The sequence below is a fragment of the Chiroxiphia lanceolata genome, chromosome 3 (genome assembly GCF_009829145.1).
Source record: "Chiroxiphia lanceolata isolate bChiLan1 chromosome 3, bChiLan1.pri, whole genome shotgun sequence".
Taxonomy (NCBI): domain Eukaryota; kingdom Metazoa; phylum Chordata; class Aves; order Passeriformes; family Pipridae; genus Chiroxiphia; species Chiroxiphia lanceolata.
Genome location: NC_045639.1, coordinates 109,272,685 through 109,294,922, shown reverse-complemented (window position 1 = coordinate 109,294,922; position 22,238 = coordinate 109,272,685). Strand labels below are relative to the sequence as shown.

The window sequence follows — 22,238 nt, the reverse complement described above, 5'->3', positions numbered from 1 at the left end:
CAGTTCTTCCTTTCCCCTCACCATGCCCCCAAGAAACCAAGTAACCTTTAATCTCCCTTTTCCAAATATTTAAACTTGATCTTGCAAACTTCACAGATATTTTAACTATGTACACTACGAAGAATGTTTCATTTGTAATATAAAAATACTTGCACATTTACCAGCTTAAACGGCAAAGTTCACTAGACCCAAACAAGCCTCTTAAAGCTTGTTACAATTTTATAAGATATAGCCCCATGAATCTAGGCCTATACACACAAAAAACTTTGCTCCCTCTTGGAGCTACACCACCAAATTCAAATACCCCTGATCAGGTTTACAGCGTTAGCATTTATCACGCAACAATATTTTTCTGCTCTAACACAGATGCTCAGCTGCACTTGCTACAATAGGGACTTGCTGCTGTCACTGAAAGGAAAAGCACAGCCCAAATTGCGTTTGTGTAAGAAAACAAGACACCACAAAGAAAAACACAAAGAGATATCTGCACACTTACCCTGCGATATCCAGAATCTATATCAAAATCAGCCTCAGGTGTAACAGTCAGTAAACAGGACAGCAAACCCTTGCATTTAGCAGAAGACTTCTGGGAAGCCAGATTACCTAGAAAGAGTTGAAAAGAGTGATTTTAATACATGAAGATGGAATCACCCATGCTTAATGAGAATAGGCTTCACGATGAGTCACAGCACCAGCAAAAAAACAACTGTACAATGGGAGACCACCATGACTGGCATGAAGAATTTAAACTCCAGAAGTTGCCAGAAATTTGTTACGAAGCACAGAGAGTTAGAGGCTGGTAGACACTAAGGGTTTAGCCAAGAACATCTAATACCCAAGATAACATGGTGTTAACCCTCTAATAAAGGATGTGGAGGAGACCAGAAAGAGCACGATATTTCGCTTAATTAGTTGCTATCAAAGAGAGGAAGAGTTCAAGTACTTGCAAAAACAAGGCAATCTAAGACTATTTAAAAGTGTAATAGCATTCTAGAGTCTTTGGTAACACAGGGTTTGCCCATGAAATCAAAATAATCCCTGGAGATAAATTTAAAGGAATATATCTCATTTTAATGCCCAGAGTAAAATGACTATTCATTAAAGCAAAGCAGTTTTATCCCTACATTCTCCATCTCAGATGCAATACATATTGAAGTAATCTTTATGACAGGAAGTGGCATGTAATCCTGCAAGAATGAACTGCTGTCGTTATCTGCAAATCAATACAATTTTTTTTAAGTGGATATAACAGTACCTATTGATTTCACATTTTTAGCACTGGAGTTTCAGTTTCTACCAAGAAGATTCTTACAATGACAAGATATGTGTAATTGAGTTGATACAAACTAATCTGAAGTTTACAGTGCACTTCTCTCTGGAATGCAATCAGAGCTTCCCTACCATTGCCTCAGCTTACACTTTTTTTTAATTTTATATAAACTTGATGTTTTGTGTAATTATAATGATTTTGAAGTGGTAGAGAAGCACTTCACTAATCCTACCTGCAAGCTGCACAAAGTTTACCATGCCAAACATCCCCTTGGAAGGTATCTCCCTATCCTGCTAGCATGTTATTTCAGAATATTTGAGTGACTTTTACTATGTTTAAATAGCCTGATCAAATAATTTCCCTTGTGAAAGCCTAAAACTGGCTCAGTGCTGAATAGCTACAGCTCAAAGAGGTGTGGTGGGGGTGAGGATGGTAAAGAAGCAGCACACAGTAAATTGCTTATCCAAGGTCACTTTGTGGATCCATCAGGCAACGAGCTCCATTAAGAGCTTAATGAAACTGCTAAATTTCTACTGTATTTCTGCAAATGAAGCATACAGCAACTTTGGCTTGACCAGCTGACCAATGGCTCACGCTACAATGAATAGCCTGTAACTGGCTGAAGGGTACAACACACCATCACACAGAGGAAGAAAGAAAATAAAGATCAGAAGATCAGACCACTGAAAAAATAGTTTAAAGGGATGGGATTAGGGCCAGGTGAATGACATCCCAAATCAGGTTAGAAAAGCAAAAACCCTGACAGAATTAAATCTGTCCAAGAACATCAAGGGCAACCACAGATGCTTCTATAGGTACGTTTGTGACAACAAGGAAGACTAAGAAAAGTCTTGGCCCTCTCCATGAGGAAATAGGAGACCTAGTTACCCAGGATATGGAGAATGTTGAGGTACTCAACGACTTTTTTACCTCAGTCTTCAGCAACAGGTACTCTTCCTAAGCCTGTTTTATTTACAGGTCGAAACTCATTTTCAAATGAGGATTTTCAAATAAGTGATCTACTTATTTATCTATTTAACACTTCCTGAATACATTGTTGAGACATTTTAACTGAGTATTTCTGACTTTCACAAGACAACTAAAGAATATAGCATGGACTGCCTAAAAATGCTCAAACAAAAATAGAATCTATTTTTTTGTTTTGCTTCTTGTTTTTTTGAAAAGAGCACTGTTTTCATGCAGCAGTTCATGGAAGGGAAAGAAAAAACTCAAGGGAGTAATTTCTGTTTTGCATAGTGACTCATCATATCATAGTTACCCCACCATCTCCCAAGGCAACACGAGACCAGAGCTGCTCTGGAAGATCTCCTTAGGGAAATATCCACTTTTCAAAGCCATCTCAGGACTCTTGTTCCAGGACTTCACAGAACAGAAAAAAAGTCTTTGACAGTAATAAAAAATAAAATGGGTTTCAGTAGGGAAGAAGCCTGAGAAGCCAATGACAGTTTTACATGAAGGAAACCTTTTTCTTTCCCACCACAATAAGGAAAGACATGAAGAATATTTACAAAGTGCATTGCACGCTCTAGACGGCAGTGTGATGTGGAAAGGCAAAACAGAACTCACAGCTGGATATGGGACATCTGAAGAAAGAAGAATCAGAAGGAAAAAAGAAGCAAAAAAAGTAACAATCTGTCCATGAAAATGGCACACAAAGACGGGGCCAAAGTTCAAAATCTGTTTGCTTAGTCCTGGACACACAGTTCAAAAGAAGTATAAAAATTATTACATGGGGAAATACAAAGACAGAATTAATGGTCTTTAACATGCTGCAATTTACATTATTCACTAGCATTTGGGTGAGGTTTGCTTTTCTTCCTTTAGAAAATCTCAGCTATTTGTAGGAAAGTATTTTAACTGTACCAAAACATTACTGCAGTTGCCATTGAGGGGGAGCAAGGACAGCAACAACTGCCAGGCAGTTCTGAACCACTGGAATAAAATACTGAAATTGGAAAAGGCAAAAAGGAGCTTTCAACAGCAAACTCAAAGCCCTCGTTCCCTGTATCAAGTTGAAGGTACGTTACAGAAGCCAAAGGCAACATTCTCTCTCCCTTGTGAGCCTAACTACCACAATATGGACAGGTCAAATATCATGTCCTGTGCCTAAATTAAATGACTTGAAGCAACCTGATGGAAACCAGACATCTGTTTTAGATACCACATCATTGTAGTAGCAAGCTTCATGAAGGAGAGACCTCATTCTTCAGGGTAAAAATAGCTGCAGGCCATGATGTAAGAAGCTGGTGTCAGCTCACCTACCTCATCAACATGTGAATGTTCATGAAGGGATGGAATAATGAGAAGTGTCTTTGGCTCAAAAGACCTGGTCAGTGAGAAGCAGGTCCAGATCTTTTGGAGAGAATAGCTATATCAACTGGACTCCCCTGAACTCCAACAGTTCCGGGTTGGGCAAAAAAGCGTTCAGCTCCACCAGCAAAAAATGAAATATGGTGACAGCACAAGCAGCTAACAGAAAGCTCAGCTTTAAGTAGTAAATTAGAAAAGAGGCTTCCAAAAGGCAAGAGAGGATGAGGGAGACAAGTAAGGTCAAGGAGCAGGCAGCAACATCTGGCAACTCAGTACTGCAATGAGGGACTACTGCAGAGCTCCCCTAGAGATCACCCAACAGCCTACAGCAGAGGAGCACAACATGGACCTCAGTGAGGATGCAATGCATCATGCAGTGCCCTCCCACGTCTCACTGGTAGTTGAAAAAAGTATTTGGAAAAAAAGAAGGATAAAGCCAAGGAAGTGCAGACAGTTATTGTAGGATAATTAATCAGAAAAAGTTTAACACAAAAATATTCTGTGAAACCCTGTCTGTGCAGACAAGCTATAAATCAACTCTGAAGCACAAAGTGCTTTAAAAATACCCTTTACAAGTTGTGCTGCCCTGCAAACAACCTCCCTTATGTCCAGTACCACAGCTTGGGGCAGGGGCTGAAGAATGGGAACAAAATACTGGACAGAGGCATGACAGGAGCACACTCTCTTTGTAAATAAACAAGGCAAAGAAAAGCAAACCAGAGGGGAAAAAAATACTCCAATATAAGGTATAGACACTTATTAGGCAGGCTAAGTAGAAGTTTCATATGTAGCAGAAGGGTGCTTATAAGCAACCCATCTGTCAAATCACAATCAGTCACAGCAAACACAAGCACAAGCCAAGGTCAGCACACCTGGGAAGTCATACGGGCAAGGGAGTCATACAGACTGACACACCCAAAGCTGTGAGTGCTGGGCAGGTTAGGGACAGCTGTGTGCTGTCCCAGTTATCTTCAGCTTGTTTAGACTGGGGCTCTTCCAGCTGTACAAAGTAAAGCTCTAAAATGCCTGGTGTGACCTGTTGTCCTAATATTGCCAGAAACTGAGCAGGTGGTCTGAGAAGGGAGTGATTACAGATCCCATGAGAAGCTATGCAGGCTCTGAAGCTGGGCAAAGCTGCAGCCAAGAGCTGCAGGCTGGGATAGAAAAAATAAAATGCAGGGCTGGAACTGAAGGATGAATCCATTTTCACAGTCCCACCTGAATTTATGGGAAGGAGTGACTGCTCTACACCATGATGTCTGCAGAACACTATTGTTATGTTTACCCTAATATATTATTCATTACAGAATTTACAGATCTCTCTTTTCCCCAACTGACAACCAGCCAACTACTAATTTGCAAGCTAAAACACTGTAAGGTCTGCAGATCCCAGAGCATTTGCAAACCATAAAGATTCTGAAATGCTTCAGGAAAGCCTGGCAATGCTGCCGGTCCTCACTGAGGTCCAAAGAATTTAAGCCACAGACACCAAAACTAAGGAACTACCTGAGAAATATGACCAGAGAAGGATATCAGCACATACATAAAGTTCAAAATATTAATACCGAACTTTTTAAGAGCAACAAATGAGAGCATCACAGTACTGTCTATCAGTTCTGGGTTTGAAATGATAATTGCAGGATACCTAAGAATACTTGGTATATTTTAGTTAGTGTTTCTCACAATCACACTCATCTCTCTGAGAGAAGGCTGGGAACTATGAACATATCTTGATTGAAGATTTAGATAGACTGTAACCCTGAGATTACTCTGTGTAATACTTTATGTTCCTCAAACTCAAATGCTGACCTGTGCTTCAAGGGGTTAAGCTGTAGAAAGGGAACCAGAGAATAATATTAGTTCAGCACCCCCCTGTTCCATTACATTTACAAATTAACTCCTCCTATGACATCACACAACTTTGGAGAAAACATTTGTGGTTAAGAACTGGCTGTTCAGTTTGTATTCCTGCCTGGATAATCACTTCTTTAAAAGGAAGTATACATCAATAATATTCATGGGGAGCTTTATAAGAGCTTGGCAAACAGTTCTGACAAAACAAAAACCTCAAACAGAAGGATTACTCATAAAATGCTACATCAACAACTCCTGTGACAGACATCTGGATTATGCCGCTCTTTAAAAGGGAAAAACAAAGATGTCACTTCGAAGTTTAAATGGAAACAGTGAAATATGCCATTAAAAATACCAAATCATAAACAAAGCTATTTTTGCAAGCTCAAACGCAATGAGCAATTATGACAAAGTTTGCCAAGATAATTTACAGACAGTCATTTTTATTTTAAAAATGCTTTCAAAACACTAAAAGATGTACAGAAATTACAGGTTAGTAATGAGTTTACAGACCTAGAAGATCAGATATACAGCATTAATAGTCTGTCAAGTCTTATTTTTTTCTTTGAATGGCCTTTACTTGATGCTGTAAATGAAGTTAAAGCATACACACCTACCCAACTGAACAAATCTTCAGAAAGAAATGCAGATAGAAAATTTAGGAGCCCATCCTCAGAGCATGTAATTCATTATCCCCCCCAATCATGTTAACCCATTGCACTATCCAGATGACATTAATTTCTGTGGTATTCTGTAGTAAGACTCAAAACCAGATCACTATGATGATGCAAATTGGAATTTTTAACTCATTCCAAGTTTAGTTTTTAATTCCCTTTAAAAGCTCAAGGAAAGCTGTCAAAATGTCTGGGCTCAAAACAGATGTGTAAAATACATGCAAAAAGAAATTACTGAAAAGACTGTTTATTCAAAAATTGCAGAATTCTAATGGATCATAAATGTTCAGTTAAAAATTCTTCACCTGAACAGTGAGATTTCTTTTAAGACAAAGACATACAGTCTAATAAAAGGGGTAGATTTCCTAAAAGTACAGTCAACTTCACAATTCACAGAAGTCCACTGGATTTGCTGGAGATTGAAGGAAGGTCACAGAACCACAGAATGGTTTGAGTAGAAGGGACCTTAAAGATCATTTCATTCCAACCACCTGCCATGGGCAGGGACACTTTCCACTAGAACAGGTTGCTCAAAGCCCCATACAACCTGGCCTTGAACATTTCCAAGGATGTGGCATCCACAGCTTCTCTGGACAACCTGTGCCAGGGCCTCACCACTCAGTAAAGAATTTCTTCCTAATACCTAATCCAAATCTACTCTCTTTCAGTTTAAAGCCATTCCCCCTTGTCCTATTACTGCATGCCCTTGTAAAAAGTCCTTCTCCACCTTTCTTACTGCAGCCTTCCATTACCTAAAGGGGGCCTTATAAGGTCTCCCAGGAACCTTCTTTTTTCCAGACTGAACAACCCCAACTCTCTCATTCTGTCTTCATAGGAGAGGTGTTCCAGCCCTCTGATCATCTTCATGGCCCTAAGAAGAAGATCCTTAGTGGCTTTCTGGGCTGCAAGTGCACATTGCCAGGTCATGTCCAGCCTCTTATCCACAAGCACCCCCAAATCCTTCTCCTCAGGGCTGCTCTCAATCCTTTCTCCACCCAGCTTGTATTCGTGCTTGGGATTTCCTCAACCCAGGTGCAGGGCCTTGTACTTGGCCTTGCTGAGCTTCATGAGCTTCCCATAGTCCCACCTCTCAAGCCCGTCAGGGTCCCCCTGTACAGCATCACTTCCCTCTAGTGTGTCAACTGCACACACAGCTCAGTGTCACTGGCAAGATTCCTGAGGGTGTACTCAATCCCAATCTCCATGTTGTACACAAAAATGTTAAAAAGGGTTGGTCCCAAAACCACCCCCTGAGGAATGCCACTCATCACTGCTCTCCACTTGGACATTGAATTGACCCATTAACGACAACTCCTGCAGTGTGACCATCCAGCCAATTTTTATACCCACTGAGTGTTCCAGCCATCAATCCATGCTCCTCAGTTTAAAGACAAAAATGTCATCTTGCACAGCGTCAAATGCTTTGCACAAGTCCAAGTAGATTACATCAGTTGCACTTCCCCTATCCACCAATGCTCCCCATCACAGAAGGCCACCAGATCCTCAACACATTCTTGGAACCTCCTAGATTGCTTACACCATGCTGCATTGTCCCTCCAATAGATATCAGGGTAGTTGAAGTCCCGCATGAGGATCAGGGCTTGTGAACATGAGGCTGCTCTTATCTATCTATAGAGGGCCTCATCTACTCAGTCTTCTTGGTGGGGCAGCCTGCAGCAGGTCCCCACTATAAAAATCACCTGCCCCTAACCTCCCTTTAATCCTGTCCCATAAACTCTCAGTCAGCTTCTCATCAATCCCCAGGCAGAGCTCCATGCACTCCAGATAGCCACTCACACCTCCTCCTCATCTCCATTTCCTGTCCTTGCTAAAGAGCCTGCATCCTTCCATTCCAACACTCCAGTCACAGGAACCATCCCACCATGTCTACATGATGGCAGCTAAGATCCCAGCCCTGCAGGCGTTTGTGTGTCTCTTACTCCTCTTGTTTATTCCCTATGCCACGTGGATTTGCAGAGAGGCATTTAAGCTGGGCCCCTGATGAAGTTGACTTACTGGTTGGAATTCCTTTATCCTGCTCTTCAGGTGCTCTCCTGCTGACCTGCCCCTCTCTGGGCTCTGGGCATCTCTTGCTGGCACTGCCATCCAATTGATGGGAGTGGGATGGACTGAGGTTCCCCTCCACTGGAAATTTTAGTTTAAAGCCCCCTAAACTTTTAGTTTAAAGGTAGAAGGCAAGTAAGTACCTGTGCTGAAATGTCTTTTATTTCTTTATTGAAGCAAACACCAGCAAAGATACCTTCTGAAATAGCTTGAAGGCACTGAGATTAAAAGACTGAAAGTTTTAGGACAGCTTGACTAACGTATCTTCCCAATGTCGCTGCTTCACTGAAGCAGCTGGAGAGACTAGCATTCAAAGCACTGAAGCACCTGAGACTGAGAAGACCCCAACTTCTTTAACACCATGAACTGACTTTCTGCAGTTCAATGTCTTTTCCAGATATTCGTCAAGTCAATAGAAGCAGAACAAAACCTGTTGGTTTGCCATTTCCTGATGGTTTTTAATAGAAAGTCCTAGTCTTCTAGTAAGACTCTTACAGACTGCTGGGGAGTCAGGTAACATAACCAACTACAGCTGATGTGAAGGCAGCCAGATCCTGCCTTTTGCAGTATGGGAGGAATGCTGTTAGGCAGCTGGAGAGCAGCAAGATAGGATCAGGCTGCTGCAAAAAAAGTCAAGGTGGTGTCAAAGTAAGTACCTGGCTCTTAGAAGTCTTCTGTGACCCTGCTTGTCCTACATGAAGTCCTGCACAATGCAAAGAAACTGAGCAGAGAGCAGGAACTGCACTTGGTTCACATGTAGCAGAGACATCGGGGACAATGGGAAAAACCTAAAACCTCAGTCTGTTGGGTCTGATGCTGTAAAACAAGGATGGGAGAGCACAGTACCATTAGCTTGGAAACAACAGCCTGTGCTCAAAAGGGTAAAACCAACTGTTTCTCTTATGATCTGAACTAACACTGCCATATGTCAAAGTAAGGTAACAGCCTTATACAATATTTAGGTACAAAGTAGTCTGGTCTAGTAAAAATACAGCCAAGGTGATAACACTGCTACAATGTAGCAAACCAGCAACACGCTGCATCCCAAAAAGGTTTTCAAAGCTATGAGTTGTCCACCTAGAGGATTTACACTTTTGATATAGAGGGACCGACAAAAATCACCTCTGATTTCCCAAATACAGGCTCTATTTTCTCTCAGACTTATTTTGGACTGACAACTTGAGCAGAATAGGGAAAATCGTATCCTCTTCACAGATTCAACATACTATTTACTGACTACATAATTCTAACAGTCCTTTTTTGACTTTAGTCTGATTCTCTTGAATACTATAAGGCACAAGACTTAATCTCTTGCCTTTTTCAGGAACAAAAAAAAAACCTGTCACATTTACCAAATTTCTAGTGATGCCTTCTGGGTGCTGGCAAAAGATTTTACTGATTAATTATTCCTGCTGTCAAAACCGATTTGGGGGTTTTATTATTTATTATGAATTTTCTTGGCTTTCATTTCTAGACAACAAATCTTGTTATACTTTTGTTCAACAGACTGAACACTTTCCTTTCTCAAAGTTTCCCACACAGAAAAGTTAATCAATTATTTTTTTCTCCCAGATGAGGGTAATGTATGATTGCAAGAAATTCTAGTGGCTGAAAGGTGTGTTTTTCCACCCTTAGCCACCATCATCACTCTTCCACCATCTCTCACAATCTCATCGACCTCCTAGAAATGCAGACAGACCTGAACACAACGTTCTGGAAGTGTCTGCAGTATGGTCAGACCCAGATTTAGCACAGCCTCCCTGAAATTCTTCTATGGATGTACACAGAGGTTTTTGACACGGGCAGCAGCTTTGTCCTACAAGGTCACATTCCCCTGCTGCCAACTCATGGGTGGAGCAATGGCCCACTCTCCTCCTCTCCAATGACTTCAGAAGAAGCCCAGAACAACTAACTTAGAATAGGACACCAAATTGTAAATTGCTGAAGTTGGGCAAGCTCAGTTCTCGTCCCTCACACATTCCAAATCAAATTATATCTATGTTTCTATATCGTTCTAGTTTCTTAATCAAAATGGTGTCACCAAGTCAAATACCTTGTAGAAGCCATAAATATCAAACTAGCAATCACATTAAAAACACTTAAAAGATATCAGCTTAGCTTGACAGGGTCTATTTTCTATAAGCTTGAGCTGATTGGCATTAATTATATTTCTCTTACTCAATCCTTTACCACCTGTCCCATTTATTACACACCAATTCACTATTAAAAAGACAAAACTCAAACTCTCACACCTTCAAGGCCCAGATCTTGGCCACTTTTCCAAAGGAATGAACCAAACTTCCAAAGCTGACTGCCAGCAGCACACCCGCATAATGGAGCTCTAATTCTCCTCTCTCCACCTCCCAACTGCAACAATAAAAAAAGATCTGTAGCTTAATTTGTCATCCCCAAAGAAACAGCAGAATAAACAGATCAGCTACAAAAGATCCCCTTTGGAGGAAAGAGAAGAAAGCAAGCAAAACAGAAGAGGAAGTGTGGGAGGTGCGCAGGTTACAGTCAATCAAACTTTGGATTCCATAAGAATAATTAGAAAAAGAAGCAATTCCTTCACAGCAAGAATTTGTTCTCCTGATGTAAATTGTTGAATTTAGCACATATGACCATCACAGAATTCATTCAATTGCATGTGGAGATCATGCTGTTAAAATTGAGCTACTAGATTTAATTTAAGAATTAAGTTATATAAAAACATAGGGTTTAGGCTTTTTACATATGGTGCCAAGAAACTTCCAGCAGCGGGTAGTCTGAGCACTAACCTTCCCCAAGGAGATTCAGCACCACTTGCAGTTGCCCAGATGCTTGCATACAAGATAAGTGGAGGAAAAGCATTTTCCCAGAGGATTTATATTATCCTGGCCATCACATATTTTCAGTTGCATGCTTGGTGGGTGACACATCAGCGCTACCTCCAGCACATCACAACTAGCAAGCTTTCTCAATAAGCCTGGAGGACAGCCTCCACACAACTACTTTGAATTGAGGCATTGCAGCATGTCATTTTACATCACTAAATTACTACCATCTTCATCATGCTTTGACCATATCTGCAAAGATAAATACTCGAGGTGAAGAACTGTAGTGCCTCCCTTGACGCTCTTGTTTACAGTTCTGACTAAAACACATGCAAATTCAGCAGCTACACAAAGAGCAGAGAGCTTGCTCCTGTCTTAACAAACCACCACCAGTGCAGGCAGGAAGGTACTCATTTTTCAGAAGTCAGATAGCACCCACGGAGAAGACTATTGTTATTTGTCTTACAGCCTCAGGCAGCGTCCTGCACCCTGTCATCAAAGGCTTTGAATAAGACTACCACACATCCATTTATTGACATAGAGAATATGCTGATTACAGAGAGTATGTACGATGACCGTGCTCCAGCACCAGGGATGCTGCTGTTTACAGCCTCATTTTTTAACTCACGGCCTAACAGCAACGTCAGGATTAGTACAAAAGCCTTCTCCCCAGCACCAGCTCTCTGGTGATGTACTTTACAAGAGCAAGCTCCCCATCTCATCTATCACCTCCATCCAAATGCTCCTCCCTCAGTGCCCTCTCTTATGGTCCTCATTTGTCATATGCATAATTCAGAGGCTCTCAAAACACTGACTGCCTTCACATGATTAGTCCAGACAACTGCCTGGTCCTGGACCACTTCTACAAGCTACACAACCTAAATACCACACTATAGGAACACACTGGTGAGGAGTAAGTCTATCAAAACCATTTCACTGAGCTGCATGGCTTCTGGAATAACTCAGTTTCAGAGATGTGCAAAACAGAGAATTTTCTAACAGTGCATGGATGTTCTCTATGCTCCAAAGAACTTCAAATATATTGGTCTCTCATGACGCATCAAATCGGGAAATCCAGTTACGAATATAAGAAAAAATGCTTCTTGTCTCATGTTTAACCAATTCTCCCCTCCTTCACATCAAATCCCACTATGTGTGTCAATCTATCAGTTACTAACTTCTGACTACATTATTGCAATTCTCACAGAAACGCGGGCATGACCTCCCACCTAATGGGAAAAAGTCAATTTATCGCTGATATCCAAGCACGGAGGGTGCAGTTTGACATCAGGCCTCACTGAAATCCAGGTAGTGTGAGCAAGCACCCATCACCTTCAGAGAAAAACAGTATTGTTCCAAATTCCAGAACTGTGACTGAAAAAATAACCATTTTAATCAAAATGTCAGGGACAGTGCAGGATCTTAATCTATAGCTCAGTCTATATGGATCTCTGTTCATACAACTCACCTGTTTCTTTGGACTCTTTCTCCCAAACTGCAGTAGACAGCCCCAGAATTAATCTCTGTGATTGCAAGGGTAACTTCTTACCATGAGAACAGTGTGGTCATGGGTTATTAATGAGAGTCCTGATCAAGTGCGCACTCAGTCCAAATCATTTGCTAAAAAGTTATCCTCCTATAGGCTATATAAATACATAATACATCTACATTAACCTGGGTGACACCAGAGCAGCCTTTCCAGCAATCTGGCCTACTTTATCTCCAAAGTAGACTCTTATACCTCATTTGAGTGAGTGAGCACACATTTTAAATAATGACGAGAGACTCCAATTTTCACATTTTCATGGATGCAGTGTCAAATCTATTTGTAATAAGATCATCTATTATCTGTCAGCACTGAGCAAACTAGGTGAGAAAATAATGGTTAGTAGTATATTATCCAGAATCCTGATGAAAATTAGCACAAATTAAGTGAAATTGTTGAAAACCAAAGTGTTACTTGTTGATTGTTTAATGCAACCTGACTTGACTTAAGCTATTTCTAACACAGGATCAGAAGTTGTTGGGGTTTTTTTTCGTTCAGCAGAAGTTAATTTCCTCTGCCCATTCAATTTTAAACATGGAATATTTCATCCACTGAAGCACTCTTGTTCTTCACACAGTAGATCTGCTTCAAGAAAACTTACACCAGTGCCAGAGAGGAAGAGGAAAAATGTTACCAACTCATGAGAGAAGTACTGATGCTGTGACCTTCACCCATCTGATCCCAACTTTATGGCTTCAATGTGGACAGGTCTGCTACTCTTTATCTAGACTCCCCATAAATTACAGAAAGAGATGGAAGGCTGGCATATCTCCTTGTTCATTTTCTCATCTCCAGCCTATAAAACCAAAGCGAACACAACTCAGTTTTAGATTTACTGCCCCAAGGTTTTCCTCCCCTTCTAAAGCAAAGCTTCCCTTCTTGGAGGTGAAAAAAAACAACTAGCACATACTTGTGTGTCTGTCTGGGGATTAGCAAACCACAAGATTACAGACCACTACAGCGCTCAGTGTAGCATCAGCCTCTTCTGAAACCAGATGGAAGAAGTACCTGGTGGTAAGGACACCACCTCTTCACAGCTCACTTGGTCTCTTACCCCTTCTTCATTTCCATAAACCGTATTCAGGTGAGTTTCAAATCACTTCTGCAGCAAGAGGACCCACTACCAACTCCTGTCACTTCCTGCCAAGCCTGTCCTGATACCACAGCACAAGGCTTCAGCAGTAGTTGCTTTCAGGGTTGCTGCTAAAAGAAGCACTGGAAAAGCTGCTTTGTGCCAACACGGACTGAGGAACTGAGATTTACTTCCCTAGATCCACTCACAGCTCGTGTTGGCCAATGGAAAGAGGGCGAGGAATCAACACTGAGGGGGAGGACAGATCTTCTGCTGAAGTTACATGTTAGGACAGTGGAAAGAGTATCAGAATACACCCACATAGTCTTTTCTTTGGTTTGCTCACAACATAGTCAAGAGTGGGGAAAAAAAAGTAACCAAAAAAACCAAACTAGATAGCAAATGGAAACATTGTGCTTTGGAGTTGATAAGAAATTTTAATGGATTTTTTTTTTGTCAGTCCCATTAAAACAATCCTTGGAGTTATGGAAGAATACTTTTATTTTTAGTGACTATAAATTAAATAGTTTTAGATGTCCACTAAATAGAAATACTCTTACAAGAGATTAAAATGGTTTTTTCCCTCAAGAAAGCATAATGAAATTCATACTAAGTTATATTAAAATAAATATTTCTCAGTCACATGAGAATGTAATAATTTCAAATTTAATTTAAAAACCAAAGTATTAAAACTTTGGTTTAATATAAGGGCTTAAACAGACTATCGTTTAAAGAAAATTTTACATGATATATTAGATGATCTTTAAAGTCCCTTTTGATCCAAAGCATTCTGTGATTCTGTATCAGTGAATTCTCTTCAGGATATGAGTAAATGAATAACAACTTGGAATTATACAAAAACTATCCATGGGAAATTTCCTTGCCATCTGAGGTAAATTCAGGCATGTTTGTGTATTTAAATGTAAAGCTCAAGTATATAGTTATATTATTACTTTTAGAACTGCTTAAGTGCTAATATATTCATCTTTCCCTTTGGTAATCTTTCTCAAGTCTGATTTTCAGGCTTGGCTGTCCAGAAGTTCATTTTTATTTTGTTTGTTTCAACACAGCCAGCTGTTACTCAGAAAGCATTTTCTTTACTGGGACCGATTCACTGAATTTAAGACCAAGAAAAGTTAATTTCTCGGTCATGAGCAAAAAAAGAGAACCAAGTGGGAGAAAAGATATTACAGCCTAATATTATAGCCTTACAGGCATGAAGCCATAAAACCACCAGTTTAGGTCCCTAGAAGTACGTGCAAGCATTTTTGGAAAATCTCATTACAGCATTTAAGTGCATGGACACCAGAAGTTTGTGTATATGTAATTCTCTTTGAAATCAATAAAACTGAAAAACTCTAAAGCCTAGATACACACAGGTTATTGGGGTAGGTTGTGAGCCAAGGAGGACATTAGTATCCAACACACACTTTTGGCAAGTTTTATGAGCTTATAACCACGGTGACTACAGTTCTCATCCTTCATAGACGTATTCCAGAAGCAGAGATAGACCCTGGCTTGTGGTCTGGTGCTATAACCATCAGGTCCTATGAGTCATAAACACCAGTTCTACTTTTTCTGCATCTCTCCCATCTCTGCTCAGAGGCTCAGTGATTGCAGGTGTACAGAAAAAAATATGGCTTGCCACGAATTAATTAATCTGTTAAAAATTTAATAAAGGTACATTATTTGCTACTTTGAGAATAAAAAGCTTTAAAGTCTAATAGTGTGCAGAGATAAAAGCCTATTATTGTGATTAGCAAGGAGGAGTATAAATTTAAGGTATTTAACTGCAACTCATAACATTTCAATTACTACCAACTGGAGTATATTATGAAAATAAGTTAGATGCAACACAGAACAAAAATAAATCAATTACTTATATGAGTATTCCTTGGTTTAAACCCTAAATAATTTTAATCCTAAAGACAGTAGTCATTTTGATTTAGAGCATTTCACCCTGACATCCACTTGGCGTAAAAACAGAAACGTAGTAAATCATCTCTAAAATAACTGGGTATATCAGGACACAGAGAGAATGGAGCTATGCTAGAGATGAAAAACACTTCAAGAAACCATCAAAGCAAAGAAGAAAAAGTTGGACAGGACATCAATAAGCAACAGCTTCATGCTAAGGAGCACCTTAATCAGTGGAGCAAGAGCAGGAAGGAAAGATGTTTCTGGATGAGCTGCACTGGAGCGCATGTGGCCCGTGTCAAATTCTTGGGGTCCATCACCCTCTTAATGACCCATCAGAGAGGAACAAAAGGTGCTTCTGCTGAGGGCATACAACAACTGACAGGTGAAAGGAGGTATGCAGCTCTATTTGGAATGTTTATGTGAACGCTTAATGGGTCGGAAAAAAAGCCGTTTGTGGAGTTTTGCATTATTCAGTAATTTCTCTAATTATAAAGTGACTTCAGGCACTGCTATTGTTGCAGCCAGTCCTTTCCTATTAGGGCCCATTGTTCAAGAAGCTGTGTGTGAGCACTGAGAAGCCCCACACGCCCAAGTGAGCATCTCCTACATGTCACTTCCACCCAACCATCACTCCTCCAGTAGGTAATACACACGTTATCTACCCTGACCTCTCCTTAAATTATAATACCACTATGTCATAAAACAATTATCAGCATTTGACACGAGCAGCAATTGCTAGTTTGAAAAGCAATTAAAATTTAGGAGCTGTCTCCTGCAACAAAAAAGCATTCACAGAAGTAGCGCTTCAGAAAAAGTTGCGGCACACGAGCCATCAGTCTGATTCTGCCTCTATCAATCACACAAGGTCTCACTAAACAGCGATGCGGCAAAGCAAACAGCAAATGTTTACGAGGTGCAGCTGGTGGTACTTACGTTAACAGCAAAAGCAGCATCAGTTAAATTAACATTCTTCATTCTTTCATTGCTCATTATGGTTTGACAGACATACCCGCAGTCCACATAAATGACTTAGAGCAAGAGAGCTGTCTAGCATCCTGCCATGAAACAAGACCACCTAATGGGAGCAGCCACTGTAATTAAAAGTCTGAAAACCAAGATTTATACCAGTTTAAGGATGCGGTGGTGGTTAATATGACCTACTTTAAGTTTATTAAAGGAACTGTGAAAGCCTGAGCTGTTACTCAAGTGAAAAGTTAAGAGCCTACCATTTATGATATTTGTCCGATAAAAGGGACTGGAGCATCCTTTTGATCTAGGAATCATTTGTGTTGTTTCAGGTCTGGAGATGCTTGGGGAGAGGATAGAAAAAGATATTACTGAAGTATTAACGAATCAGCTTCCCCAGGAGAACGCTCTCCCTAAGTCTTATTCGTTCAAGTCCAAAAGATTTTCTTTGATGGGGAATTTCAGCAACTGGTTCTGCTTAAAAATTTACAGTCACATTTAATCTCCTGGATCAAGAATGTTTAAAAAAATAAAAATCACATGGATCTGTAGTTATACACCACCTTTAAAACACTGTGGGAATGAGACATAATACTCTTAGTTATTAAGCACAGATTAGATCACAAAAGATGATTCAGTGTTTGCAGAAGGTGAGAACCACTGATGAACACGCCTTGTGGCACTGCAGGGCTCTGCTCTCTGCCAGTCATATGGCACTGTAAGGCACAGCAGGGCAGGACCTGCAGAAGATGGGATGCTAGGTGGGCAGGAGACTACAGTAAGCCCAGGAAATGCTACGGAGAGGAATCAGTCATGAAATCTGGCCCTCTGCAGGTAGGTAAAACCCTCATTTCAGTCTCCCAGGAGTGATCTCCCCACCAGAGTTTGCTCTTTGTTTCATCTCCCTTCCCCTCTGCTGAGAGCAATAAAAAGGGGAGCTTTTTGCCTTTTCCCCCTAAGCAGTTAGAAAGCATGGTTTCCCTTCCCTTTAACGGCTCAGTAGTTAAAGCACTTGCCTTAAACACAGACATCTGTGCTTCAAACCTCTCCACTGCCTGAGACCTGAAATCCCACACGAAATTTGAAATCAGCCCCAGGTGGCAGCTATAACCACCAGGCTACCAAAGCATGGTATGGGATGTAAGCATGCATGTAGAACCCTCTCCCAACTCTCCCAGAAAGGAGGAAAGCAAGCCTGCTTCCCACCAGTGCACTCCCACATGGGGCAGAAATGGCTCTGCTATCTCACACCACACACCTGGATGAACATACACATGCTTGTGAGCCTCAGGCATTCAAAAAAACCAAAACAGAAGATCAAAAAGGTTCTTCACCTTAATAAATATATCACATCAGTAAAATGCATTTAGCAGGTCAGTGTCAATTCTCTGGTACAGCGTGGCTCCCCCATCTATATGCCCAAACTCCCCTCCAGGATGCCTTTCTGTCCTGCCTGGCTCCACAGACATGCCCACATCTGGGCATGGTTTAGGGAAAGCCTTTATCCAAAACCCTGCCCAAGAGCATGCAAACATCACCCAAATGCACAATTACATTTGAGCCTGTGCCCTGGCTCTATTTAGTTTACCAGGATAGATACAGCCATACAGAACCAAGCTAAAATTAAAATTTCAGCATTTAAAGTAACATCAGGAATACAGAGCCTAAAGAGGGCTGCAGTGGCAAGCACCTGGATGGCCTGTCACAGTGAAGGCTTCAGCCCATGCTGCTTTAACTGCAACTCAGAATCCTTAAGTTTGGAAAAGACCTCTAAGATCATCAAGTCCAACCATTAACCCAGCACTGCCAGGTTCACTACTAAACCATGTCCCTAAGCACCATATCTACACATTTTTTCAACACTTACAGGGATGGTGATTCCTCCACTTCCCTGGGCAGCCTGTTCCAACCCCTCACCACCCTTTCTGTTAACAGACTTTTCCTAGTAATCAATCTAAACATCCCCTGGTGCAACCTCAGACTTTTTCCTCTTGTTCTATTGCTTGTTACGTGGGAGAAAAGACTGACCACCTGGCTACAATCTCCTTTCAGGTAATTATAGACAGTGCTGAGGTCCCCCCTGAGCCTCCTTTCTCCAGGCTCAACAACCCCAGCTCCTCCCCATAAGACTTGTGCTCTAACTTTATGCAGTCAATAATTGGGCCAGGAACAAAACCCCTTAAACTGTCAAACCCCACAACTGTTGTGATCAGCTGCTCTATTTCGCATTGCTGTGAAATATTCCCACTTCTTGCAAAGACATACTAGCTAGAGAAGGGAGTTAATTAGCTAAGGACATATCTACGTTTAAGAGTTCTTCTGTGAGGACCCTGTTGCTCTCTTTCCTTCCGGCAGCTTTGGAGGTGTGGGTTCCCCTGCTGTTGAGTCTGTTGGGTTGGGGAGCGAGGCCTGGTAAGGCCTTGCCGACTTTGGGAGGCGCAGGTTGCCGGTGATCATCTCAGCATGACTTTCTGCTGTCCCAAGGAGAGTAGTAAGATATTCTTTTGCTAATTCTTTTAGTTGCTAGATCTTGGGCTATTGATCGTGTATATTTTATTTTGGTTTTGTTCTTTTTTTTTTTCCTTTCCTCTCTCCTTTCCCTTTTCCCTTTGAACTTGTACATATATTTCAATTGTATATAACTGTAATATAAGTGTAAATATATTTATATATATTGCTTTAGCTGTCTCTCTCTCGTTTTGGTTCTCTTGGGTTTTTTTTCCTCTTCTCCCTGAGGTTTGGGGGGAGGGGGACTTCTTGTGGTAAGGTCTGGAGACTTAGCAGGGAGCCAGCTTCAAACCATATCACTTCATCTGCTTCTCACCCAGAAGACTGGTTTACAACTACCAGCTTCCTCACACAAAGGGCTGAGCAAAAGCCCCCTTGGGAACTAGTTAGCATCAATCTCATTTTCTTCCTTGGTATCTCCAAACTGCTGGGCAAAGGTTCTGGTTGCTCCAAGGCAGCACACACGGCATCTCCCCAGCAGCCAGGGTTTCAGTCTCTAATGTTCAGGTGGGACTCCCAGCTGACCTCCACATGAAAAATACACAACTTAATTCACAAAAAAAAGCCTTCCTTCCCCCCCCCCCAGGAAGTTTAGTAAGTGCTAGGAAATTTCTTACAATATTTGCCTGAGGGCTGCAGAGAATGGATCCAGAGTGACTTGCTCCCACTCATTTCACTGAAGTCCCATCATCAAGCGCTTTGCAGCATTGGGGTATAGTTTTGCTTTACCACGATGAAATTACATGAATATCTATAAAAGAATGCCATTTGGGACAAACACAGGGAGAATGGCTGGAAAACACAGAAGTTTGTGTTAGTTTTGCAATATACCTCATCCATAATTTAATACAGGTAATTCTGTTAGAAGAATGTTGCCTGTCACAGAAAGATATGAAGAAACAGTGCTCTCCATCTGTTTTATTACTTTGTTGTGGTTTGTTTTTTTCCCCCTTGAGACAGTTAAGTACAACTTAACCTGAACAACCGACACAGTACAACTCCTCTTATATATTCTTCAGCCAGAACAGATATACTCTGCTTCCTAAAAACATGTTTACTTGGAACAGTGATGGAACATGGACATGATACTTTTTTGTCAACCTGAAGACTAAGCACAGAATTAGATGTGTAAACTCTGAAGATTTAAGTTTTCTGTAGATGATGTCGAAATTTCAGGGGTCATGTGTTAGAAAGCCATTCCACTTTTTTCTTTCCCTACATCAGTTGTAATATTAGAATCCCCTCAAATTCTGCCTTGCTGGGATCTTAGAAGCTCATGTAGCTACTACCAAGAATCCCATATAAAGTCAGTATAATTTCTATCAGTAAAATTAATAATCCTAACTGAGTGGTGGGGTGGGTGGTAGGGAACAAGCAGAACACAAGCCAAGTTCCTAAATCATCCCACTGTTTCTGGCGCTGTAGGACCTGAAGTTCCCAAATATAAAACACCCATTTCTATGATTGTAAGGAATGCTGGATTCAGCTTTAAGAGTGCTTTTTTGTCTGCAGAAGAGCTGCCAGGAAGGACCTCAGTTACCGCTCCATGGATATTCAAAGATGATTTATTAACTCAAGTTCTAATCAAACAATAAATTGACTACAGCTACAAGGATCCTCCAGTAAGCAAGCTTTATTTCCTACCAAAAACCCTCACACCTACAGTAGCACCTCAGCTGCTGCCTTCCATTTGCTACAACTGTACATCATTACAGTTTGACAGACATGAAGAGCTCTGCATTTGAAACTTCTCCAGGTTACTTAATTTAGTGAACCACAAGCCCAACAAAACACATTACAGCTCCTCACAGAGGCAAAGTCATAGGTACCTTAGCACAGAGCAGGAACCAGCTATTCAAACTGAACCTTATAACCCAAGGGACAAACCAGTACATGCTGGCTTTTTTTTTTTTTAAAAAAAGCAGGTGCAAGCTTGTGAAAATTTGTTGTTGTCTTGCTAATAGCAATCACCAAAGGACAACTAGACTTAGCCTGCCTCAGAAAGGGACTCATGAAAAAACAGGCTAAACAGGCTAAGAAAAGAAAAAGCACTCAGTGTAACAAACAACAAGAGATTATCCCCTGCAGTAGAATCTCCATCTGTGATTACATGTGTTATCACTAATATGTAACACTGTCCAACATCCAAAGGAAAGCTGGAGATACACGTTTGCACTTTTTTTTCCACTGTAATTCCAAGTTACATAAATGGAAAAGACATTCATGTAATACTCCTGTTACATTCAGGAGACATTCTTAATTTTTAATATACATATCTATGACATATATATATATATATACATCTTTATACATATTTACAGACATAGGATTAAAGCCAAGAAACCTACATGTGGTACAGGACTGAAGATTACAGATCAGCATGCCATACTACATGACAGCAAGTCAGGACACAAAGCTGGATCTAAAAGAAAATAAATAAATAAATAAAAATTAAGTAGAAAAATTCAACGGTATATTCCTTAGGATCTTCATGTGGACATGGCAGAAGAGACCCAAGAATATCATGGGGACCTTGTGAGCTACACCAAGAACTGCAACTTTCTCTAGTATAGGCTAAGCCAAGCCAGACAGGTCAAGAAGAGTAAAGATCACATGAAAAGCAAGTAATTTGTTGTGTTTCAGATCCACCAACTTTCCAGTCACTCTCATGAGTGAGCTGAGACCTGACAAGGCAACAGAGGTACCCAAGCAGGACGGTTAAGTCAACAAGCCAAATAAGGCTGCCACTAGAACAAACCATGCTAAAAGAGTATCTCCAAAACTGAGCCTTTAGAGAAATTATCTTGATAGGGAGGTTCTGACAAGTCAGTAGTCCCCATGGACATTCAGGAGCAGCTCAAGGCACTTACTATGCTCTGCCACTCATAATAGTTACCTTTCAAGTAACGGTTTCATCTCTACTGTGCTTTGCAAGGCTCTCCTCGCCTGGGTTAGTCAAATCCCTTTCGATGACTTCTCAGGAGAGGTTGGCTGACAAAACTGGATACTGGAGTGCTCCCATCTCCTCTTTTACTAGCAGCACAGCACCATGCAGCTGCAGAAGGCACAGAGGAGTGGCAGCAACATATTCCAAATGCAACAGCAATTTCCAAAATGAATGGTTCTCTACTCAGCTACAATTACAGTTCTCTGGCATACAAGAAATCAGCAAGGTCAAAAGCTACACAAGTAAGAGAAAACAGATGAGTGTTCTCAAAAT

The 22,238-nt window shown here is 40.9% G+C and overlaps 1 protein-coding gene across 4 annotated transcripts in view; it reads right to left on the bottom strand.

Annotated features, from left to right (window-relative positions):
- KLHL29 (kelch like family member 29) overlaps positions 1–22,238 on the bottom strand; it is a 391,640-nt gene that overhangs the window by 322,865 nt on the left and 46,537 nt on the right. For all 4 annotated transcript variants that reach the window (XM_032682682.1, XM_032682681.1, XM_032682684.1 and 1 more), the window contains exon 2: positions 497–603. The gene's annotated coding sequence lies outside the window, so the exon portion shown is untranslated. The remainder of the gene's footprint in view (positions 1–496; positions 604–22,238) is intronic.